Source organism: Desmodus rotundus, chromosome 6 (genome assembly GCF_022682495.2).
Source record: "Desmodus rotundus isolate HL8 chromosome 6, HLdesRot8A.1, whole genome shotgun sequence".
NCBI lineage: Eukaryota > Metazoa > Chordata > Mammalia > Chiroptera > Phyllostomidae > Desmodus > Desmodus rotundus.
Genome location: NC_071392.1, coordinates 96,416,040 through 96,426,130, shown reverse-complemented (window position 1 = coordinate 96,426,130; position 10,091 = coordinate 96,416,040).

The window sequence follows — 10,091 nt, the reverse complement described above, 5'->3', positions numbered from 1 at the left end:
CAGATCATTATTTTCTCATGAGAATCTGCACTTCACGTCCATACCAAGCACCACTTGGAGACGGTCAAATAGCGTTTGGTGCGTGTGCTTGTTGGGAAGGAGCCTCACACACAGGCTCCGGGAGACTTGACCTTCTAAAGGCCTTGGGCGGTCTCCTCTCCTGTTACACTGAAAACTTCAGGGATAGTGTTTGCCAGTTGAGCTCAAAGCCACGACTCTATCTGCCCTCAGGTGTCTGCGTCTCCTCCTCCAAGGCCAGGGTGGTCCTTCGTCCTGCGTGTGTGCCCGATGGGAGATGCCATCGAGGCGTCACAGGCGCCTGGGTCTTCTCAGTTAAACACCGAGTTCATCTGCACAAAGCTGGAGTCGCCTCGGCAAGCCGGGAGTCGGGTACTGTCGTGCTGCTGGTGTCCGTGACCCTTCCTACCTGGTGAGCCTGTCCGGCCCACAGTGCAGGCGCACCCTCTTCTCACCCCGCTCTCCCCTCATTTCTGACCGGACGCCACATGCCCCCAGCCGCTCAGCAGCCCCTGGCTCTGTCCCGGAATCACATCCACTCACAGGGTAGACATGCCCCACAGGCCTCAAGAACGTTCTAGATCAGTGATAGCATTGAAGAGCTGCATCCTGCTCTTCTGGGGCACTTCTGCGGGGAGGGGGTGCATCCTGTGTGGCAACCTCGCAGGCTTTTCCCAACTCGGTGTTCGGTGGCTTGCTCTTGAAGTGACGCTGCAGGCGTGACTGGACACATTGCCTGTTGAGCAGAGAGCTGGAAGGCTCTGGCCCCCAGGTGTGCCCAGAAGTGTGGGTGTTTGTGGGGGCTCCTTCTGTGCACCCAGGCGACTATGGTGTAGGTGTACCCCGCTCACGGTTGTGAACACCCTTCGAGAACTCTGCCCATAACCCACCATTTGAGTCACCTTGGCCACTTCCCAGTCTGCCGGTCGGAGCTGTGCGCCCCACGCCCAACCGTGCACCTGGCCTAGCATGAGCTGTCCCTGCTTTCCAAAGTGTGGCACGTGATTCTGCATGCCGGCTCACTTTGGATCATCAGGCCCCTTACTCCAGTCCACACGCGGGAACCGTTCGGAGAGACTTGGATAGCAGGTCACAGAAGGGTGGTCATGTGTCCATGTGCGGGGGATAGGACAGTGGCTTTGTGGTGCCGCTGCATTGATGAAATTTCCATTTCCTCTAAGATTCCGTTCAACAGACTTGGTTCATTTGACATTAGCTCCATTTTGGAACTTAACACTGCATCCCTGGAACTGTGGGCCTCAAAAGAGTTGATTCCTGGGTGTTAGACCCCTAAAATCTAGTTCTTTTCTTCCCAAGTTCCCTTCACTGCCCCTGATGCCACCTCTCACCTTGTTGCCTACTGTTTTTGTTTAGTTTTGTTTTGAAATTGAGGGCAAAACCACCCCCTTCAGTGTGACAGGTATTAGAGCGAGCCCGGCGAGGGCTCCGGGAGGTCTCACAGGGAGACTCCCGCTCGTCAGAAAGCAGCTCAGCCTCCAGACTTGGAGTCGGTGGGGACACAGGGCAGCTGTGTGTCCTGTGCGTCCTGTCCCCAACTCCACGCTGCCCTTGACACCATTCAGCCCATCTGCAGCCAAGTCACTCTTCTGACAACACAGCAGGACATTCCATAGTCACAATTATCTGGCCCGTCGAGGAAAGAAAAGAACCATCTGTCCAGTCATCCTCTCCCTGGATCGTTGTCTCCGGTGTGCGGGGAAATTGCATGTGCCTGCACTGAGGCCCACCAGGGTCAAAGGGACCATTTCAAGCGAGTCTATTCAAGCCAATGTCCATGGCACCAGGTTTAGTTAGAATAGACCACGGGGTTTAGCGTTTTCTGCTTGTCAACTATTGTTCTAGAATTGCTTTTAGTTAATCACCCAAATTCTGCCATTAGTAATCACCATTCCTCTCATTTTACAAAAAGATGTCAGGACGGAGGCAAGAGCGTCCTGGTTTGCGTTGGTCGGCCTCTTTCTCAGAGGAAGAGCCGAGGGAGTCAGGTGTTTCTTTACCATGCTGTTCTGCCTTGGGACTCCGTGACAGTCGGCTACAGAGAGCATGCCCCCCAAACCTCGCCCTTTGTCCAGATGGGGGAACGGAGACCTGCATGAAGGCTTGCCAAGGTCACAGGGCTGGTATGACCCTGGGCTGGACCTAGAATCTTCCCTCTTCCTCATTTCCAGACCAGTACTGCTTTTGCCATTTTAATTGTTCATTTCTTTGCATGCAGTTAAATGACCTTCTTCAAGAAAGATTTAATGGTCAAGATGTGATTTGGTAAAAGCTTCCTCAAGGATTTTTTTCCTGGTACAAAGATGAGAGCCGACCAAGGCTCAGAGAGATTTGCAGACAGTGATGTGTCATTCTCCCCGGCTCAGTTTTTCGTGTAATCGGTACAAAGAGACGGCCGCTGATGACTAAGCCTCCCACTGAACAGGCAGGAATGATTCCTTTGTGACGGGACCTGGGGTGCAGACGTGGGCATGGGTGGTTGTTTAAGAAAGGTCTATGTATGCATCTAACACCTACTGGGATGGTCGTGGCATTTGAACATTGTAAATAAAACAAAGAAATAGTCTTGAGCAAAACCGATTTTACAATTGCCTGAGAATGTAGCACTTCATTCCCACACTGTGCAATGACTAGAAATTGATTTTTTTTTTTTTGAAATCCAATTAAGCCTCAAGGTTGGTTATCCATTTAAAAGGTCGGCTGAGTTAACCAGTGACAGTACCTTCAGTTCATGCTAATAATTAAATGCACACAGAACTTCAGCAGCTGCACCGTGCCACATGCAGGCCGCACATCATGTGTTTTGTGCAACAGGGGCTGCGGAGGTCCCCGGCCACGGTGCGGGCGCAGCAGCGGACCGTGAACCCAGACTTGCTAAGTCCCCAAGCTGGCTGCCATCCTGGCCACTCTGTCCCCTCCGATTTCTGCAGTCCAAGTGGTTTTCAACTGGTACGCTGCAAGCGGCTTTACATGGTGCAGCACCTGGCCGCCGAGTCGGGGGCACTGACCTCTTTTCCCCTTAGACGGTCAGAAAAAATGGCAACAGCCAACTCAATAGATGTCCAGTGTGAATGAATCAAAACTATGCCCATTTTGGGGGGGGTTGTTTTTTGTTTTGGTCAGATGAGCCAAAAACACTATTTTTTGGTGTGCTGCAGAATTTCGGTCATTCGTTTATGTGTTTCCTGGAAAAAGGTTTGACCATCGCTGCTGGAGAGCACTAGTCCCGACAGACGGGTCCCCACTGCCCTCCCCTCCTCCCTTTTCCGTGACCCCCCAAGAGGATTGGGATGGGGAAAGTGGCTTCTCATTTAAAAAGAGGAAAATAAGAGAAGGGAACTCTTGGTATCTACACGAGGTCTCAGGCGCTGCCAAGTTCATAACGCAGCCAGTCATGTTTAAAACAGTACTTTATAGCGCATTTACTGTGTGCCCAGCGTGTTAAGAAAAAGACTTCGGAATGTCTTTTTATGGTTCTCATAGGTAATGTGTAAGTATTGCTGAATTTATGGAGATCTTAGGAGACCACACACCCGATTGGAATGCTCTTTGTACTCTGTTATAACAGGGTTGTAATGTCCCTCAAGTTTTATAAGTCATTGTGAAGGGATCAGTGATCATATTTCCAATCTAGCATTTTAACCTATACTGTGTAATATAAGTAAGGTTGCCCCATTTCTGTGCTTTTCATCCCTAGCTATGAACTAGCCCAAAATATGGAACCTTCCAGATTTAGTGAGGAAAAAATATCCATACATTATACCGGGCCTGGCACAAATAAAGCCCCTCTTTTATGACAAACTCTTTTATTACAAAACCACTAAGCGTGTGATTCTGTAACATAACAATATCACGCTCAAGCTCACCCTATGACATTTTAGGTGACATGTTCAAATCGCTGTCCATCTCGTGAGAGACATTCACGTCCCCTACCAGCCACACGTAAGCAAGCCTGCCTTCTCTGCTGGACCCCGTATGTATAAATACATACTATAGTTCTCTCTCACAGCCCTTAAAACAAAACTTCACAATCCTGGTTCATGTCCCCTTTCCCCACCCTTTCCTCACACTGCTCAGCTGCCAAAACCCTTCTTCTTTTTAAAAGATCCACATTTAAACACCACCGAGTGCTGTTCCATACGGGGGTGTTTCTGGGAAAAATATGACTCAGGTGTTTGAAGATTGAATCATTTTCAATGCACTGGAGACATAAACTGCTTCAAGGGATCCTGCAAGTGGATGTTTTCTCAAGAAAAGATTTCTCGATCAAAATGCGCATTTGCCCTTCATCTTTTCTGTACATCTCCCTCTTCGTATGCTGAGTTTGTTTCAAGGAATGTGGGGCCATTTGGTCTGTTAATTATTTCTCTTCTCCTTCCTGCAGTGCCCCCAGCCCCAGGCTCCAGGTCTTCAACATGCCCTTGAAAACTTTTGCAACTACAAAAATAATTTTGCCGGTGTTGAGAAGTAAATAGGAATTCAGTTCCCAAGACACGAGGGTTGTTGCTACCTGACCCCTCACCCTTCCTGGAAGAATAATCTAGCCTTCTTAGAATGGCAAGGGACCTCCAGAGTGACTCGTTTGGCCCCCTCATTTGACCGAGAAGTCCCCCAAACTGACGTTAGAAGGAATGCTTTTTGTCATTAAGAAGTGGTTCCCCGATTACACTTCTCTTTTTTAAAATTTATTTATTTATATTTTTTAACATTTTTTTATTGTTCAAGTACGGTTTTCTGCCTTCCCCCCCAGCCCTCCCCACCTCCTTCCCTTGTTCCCCCCCCCTTGTTATTGTCCATGTGTCCTTTATTATCGTTCCTGTGAACCTTCAGCCTTTCCCCCCATTATACGTTTTTCTTAGCACCGTCTCCCTTCCCACTACTATCTGAAGGTAAAAAACCAGGCTCTCCCTGAAGTTACCAGATGTGCTTGTTTAAAGCAGAGTACTCAAACGATTGCATGCCACATGCTGTCTTTTGTGTCAGAGGCACGGATATATGTGATGTTGCATTTTTAACCCAACAAAAACCAGGAGAGATAAACCAAAAGCTAATAAAAATGTCTCCCTGCAGAAGGAGGGGCGGAAAAGGGGTGGGAGGCGGAGGCTGTCCCTTTAGGCTTCCTCTCCTCTTCACCGTGACGACCACAGCAGCGTTTTATGTACTCAAAAAAGGGATCAGCCGAGATGGAAACAGCACACCTGACGCGGAACGCAGACGGGAACACAGGAACTGGATGTGCACCAGATGGATGCACCGCACGAAAACCAATAAACTTTGACATACCAGTGGGATACATTCTCAGAACAGAAAAAAGGAAATACTGTTAAGACATCATGAACTTGACGCAGTGGGTTTGTGGTCAGGAGTGGAGGCTGTTCGGTGAATGTGGCAGGAATGGACGAGTGAGTGTCCGAGAAGGGTGACTAGGCACCGGGGTTCCCCCTGCGGGAGAGGGTGGCGCATACAGGGGTGGCGGCAGGTGCCGAAGAGGCCAGCGGTGTGGGGTTTGAATTGGAGGAATTGCTTTGGCCTTGTGGGGTTAAGAAAACAAATCTTACCCTGTCCTCCGAGAGGGTCAGAAACAGTAGATGCAGGAGCACTCGGAAATGGGGTTTCCGAACCCCATTCCCCCCACTCACAGGACACAGGCTTCTCGAAGGAATGGCTGACTCTGGATTTTGGGCAAGGAAGGAACAGTGTGAGTCTGGGGATCATCTTACTGTTCCAGGAAGGACAAAAGTACTCAAGAATGGACAGGAACGTGTGAAAAGGACAGGAGCTGGCTGATGGGGCTCGTTGGCCTCAGTGGGGACACTGAGAGGGGCGGTTCTGGAAGGTACGTGCACGTACATACATAATGGGGGGCAGGGTGGCCTCCTGGGCACGTGGCCACTGCTGTCACACGGGGCTCCGCGTGGAGTTTAGTGCTTCGCCATCTTGAAATTCTGTTTTGAAGAACAGGTTCTGCATCTTCAGCTTTGCACTGAGCCCCACAAATTATGCAGCCAGCCCTGGGGAGACAGGAGACAGGGAGGTCTTCTGGACTTAAGAGGTTAGAAGGGTAGAAGGTCCCCACGCTGCGGCCAGGGCTTGAGTCGGGAAGAGACCATCATTGGCTATGACAGCCACTGGGGGGAACGGCTGGTGGGACACAGGAAGAACATCCTGGTGTCTGTGACGAAGAGGGATTTGTAGCTTTACCGTCCAAACCAATGTGTGTTTACCCACACAAACCAAGCGACTGGTCTCGGCCAATGAATGGGAGCTTTGTAGGTTAATGTGGCTCCTGATTAGGTGCCGTGGTTGCCAGAGACTTTCAACCCGAATCTAATCATAAGGAAACAATCAGGGGAGTCCTGAGGGTGGGACCGTCCAGGAGACAGACACACTGGAGTCGGGAAAGACTAAGGCAACGACTGTTCCGGATTTGAGGGAGGAGCGAAGACACTTGACGTCCGGGTGGAATGCCTGGTCCTTGTTTGGGTCTGATTCTGAGAGAGAAGGCTGTGAAGGACATGTAGGGGAAATGACAGAGTTCTGGTGTGGACCCTGTGTTAGATAATAGCGTTGCTTCGGTGACGAGTTTCCACAGGTAGGACGAGGCAGTTCTTGTTCCTGAGAGGGACACACTGAGGTGTTCAGGGTTGAGTGTCTGCAACTAGCTAAATGTTGCAGAGGAGAAAATACACACACTCACACACACATATCTGAATGTAGGGAAAGGGTATGAAGTGTGTTGGCTTTTCAACTTTTCCATAAGTTAATGCATTTTCAAAAAAAAAGTTTCTAGAGAAATGGCTTTCATGGCGATGAGCTCATTTTTTAAGCCTTTGGGCCACATTGGGCGCCAACCTCCCGGGCAGCATATCTGACAATATTTACAGAGTGGAGCTGGGGCCCTCACTGGGGTCCTGGCACAGCGGTGCTCGCTGAGGTCCTGCGAGTGTGCCCGCCTCTGTTGGGTGGGGCCTCCCTTCCCGGCGCCATAGGACGGCACCCAGGCAGGAGATGGTTGGAGCAGAGCCTGCCTCCTCTTCCTCCTGTGGAGAAACAGCAGCAGGCCATTCTCAACCAGGCATGCACCCTACCTTTACTTCATATCAGTCCTGACTGGGGCACCTTCCCCTGGCTTTCAGTTACCCACAAGGTCAAGTCCAAACTCCCTGGCTCAGCCTATGTCCACATAACAGGCAGCTGCTTGAGCTTTTTTTGGTTGTGGAATGGGCCATGCCCTTTAGTACTTGGGGCTCTTGCTGAACGATTCCCTTATCTGGGCTTGGCCTGTGGCACACGACCCACCCTCAGGACCCAGCTCTGACATCTCTGCCAAACTCAGCTGCCAGGGACTGGATTTCTGGGCGTTGCTATTGTATTTGCTCCCCGCCCTTGTGCAGGCACACACCCCTCTGTACCTCCAAAGCCTGACCCAGCCTGGAGTTTTCCAGAGTTGATATTCAGGAAATAGATGTTGAAAGAATGAATGAAAACACCAGAAAGATAAAACAAGCACTTCCAGAGAGGGGGCCAGTGTCTCCTCGTACAGGCTGTGGTGGAATTGCGAGCATCCAGGCAGCGGGCTGGGGTTGAGCGGGCGTTCGGGCGTTGGACGGGGTGGACTCCAGAATGCAACGAGCACGCCAGGCGCAGGTCCTACCCCACAGCCGTCTCACATGGTGGGGTGTCAGAGGTGTGTCCAGAAGGTGAACTGTACCCCACAACTTCCAAATAAGCCCTGGGAACTTTATTCTGATTTCTTCCAGAAGTTTTTTAGTCTGTTCCTCAACTCCTAAGTTAGGTCTGAACACCCAGTTGAGTTTGGAAGGAGTCTCAGGTCACCAAAACATTGAGTTGCTTCTTGGATTGCATTAAAGATCTGGTAAGTTATTTTACGTTTTCATTGTTTAAAGAAAATTTAATTGAGTTTTTCATGGATGGTGAAATATATACTACCCTATGGATTAACGGCTTCATACAAATTTATCCCAACAGAGTGCTGCCTATCTGACTCGGTTGCAAGTCTGGGAAATGCTGCGGAAGGTGCCCAGTCCTGGAAAATAGCGCATCTGCCATGGGCCCCGTCCTGAGGAAACGGCCAGGCCTCTGAGGTGGAATAATTCCTTACCATTTCTGTTTCATTTGGGTTTCTTCGACTCAGGGGTGGCTTAAAACCAGAATCAGTAATATCTGCTTCTAACAAGCATCTATGTTTTTTTTTCTTGCTTTATGTGGAATAAGTGTTCAATAAATGTGGTTGGACTGAATCATCGCATTCATCCTGTCCTGGGGCCATCTAAAAGGAAAGAGCCGCCAAAATCATCTCGCCACTGACAGTTTCTTTCCCCCGCCAACTCCCTGTACACAGAACGGCCAGGATCTGGCTTTCTAAAGCGCTTCTTGGCTCCTTCCACAGTTTGCAAAAGTCGATGCAATGAGTCAGCCTCCAGCCCACCGCCGTCCTCCGTGCCTCCTGCTCTCTGTCCTTACACTGAGCTCTGTGGACAGTGTGGGTCTGCCGCTCCCCACCTGGAGCCCCCCCCCCACCCCGACGCCCCCGTCTTGTTTGCCTGTGCCAGTCCTGTTTCCTCCTTCAGGCCCTGCTTACCTCCCTCGCCCTCTAGGACCATCCCCCCCTACCTCGCCCCCTGCTAGAACACCCCACGCTTGATTGCGATGTGTTTGCAAACAGAAGAAAAGAGCGATAGATCTCTGTGCATGCTTGTCCTACCCTATACAAATGTGTGAAAACATTCAGCTGCTGTAAAATCTTTTGAAGAAAATAAGATCCAATTAGCACGGACTTTTATGTCGGGGAAGCTGAGGGTTTCGAAGGAATTCGTTGCACTCATTCAACAACTAGTTTTTGAGCGCCTGCTCTGTGCCGGGCGCTGGAAAAGAAAGACAAAATGACCTGCCAGCAGAATGCTGAGGGTCCTAGTCCAGTGGGATGTTTCCAAGGACCATGGCTCAAAGGCTGTGGCAGAGACAGGATGGGAGTGGCAGGGAAGGTGCAAGCTTGGCCTGTGGCTGGTTGCAAGTCAGGGAGAGGGGAGATGAGCTAGGAGAGAGGCTGAAAGCCTCATGCCACCATGGGGAGTAGGCTTTGCTACCTTAAAGGTTGATCATGAAGAGGAAACTCAGTAAGAGGAGTGGGTATTTGGAAGGAGCTGGGGGTGACAGGGGTGCCAACCAAAGGCCTTTGAATATCTGGCCATGGGCAGCATAGGGTAACGCTTTTATTTTTATTTTTATTTTTTATTTTTTATTAATTAATTTATTATTATTCAGTTACAATTGTCTACATTTTCTCCCCTTCCCTCCACCCCACCCCAGCCAGTCCCACCTCCCTCCCTCACCTCTACCCTCCCCCTTGATTTTGTCCTTGTGTCCTTTATAGTAGCTCTTATAGACCCGTCTCCCCACTATCCCCTCCCCACTCCCCTGTGGCTATTAGTACAATGTTCTTAATTTCAATGTCTCTGGTTATATTTTGTTTGCTTTTTTCTTTTGTTGATTATGTTCCAGTTAAAGGTGAGATCACATGGTATTTGTCCCTCACCGCCTGGCTTATTTCACTTAGCATAATGCTCTCCAGTTCCATCCATGCCATTGCAAAGGGTATAAGCTCCTTCTTTCTCTCTGCTGCGTAGAATTCCATTGTGTAAATGTACCACAATTTTTTGATCCACGACTCTTGAGTGCCACCTCCACAGCTGGGATCATCAGTCCCTGCACCTTGCATCTGAGCCACAGCAGGAACTGGGGCCCTCACCAGTGTCACACTCACCATCCACCATGTGCCCCCAACATCTTCCAGGCACCCCCTCTTCAATGACAGGTGACTCAGGTGCTGTCTTATAAGTCACCCACTGTCCCCCTTTCTTTCATCCTTTCCTCTCTCCCAAAGCCAAGTGGGAGACTGCAGCTCCCCAGACTCTTGCTAGATGATGGGTCTTGCAAAGGGGTAGGCTGGGGGAGGGACCCCCACTCCACAAGGCAATGCCTAGATTTATAATTGGCCAACTCAAACTGGTGGCAGCCGTCCTCTCTGACACCCC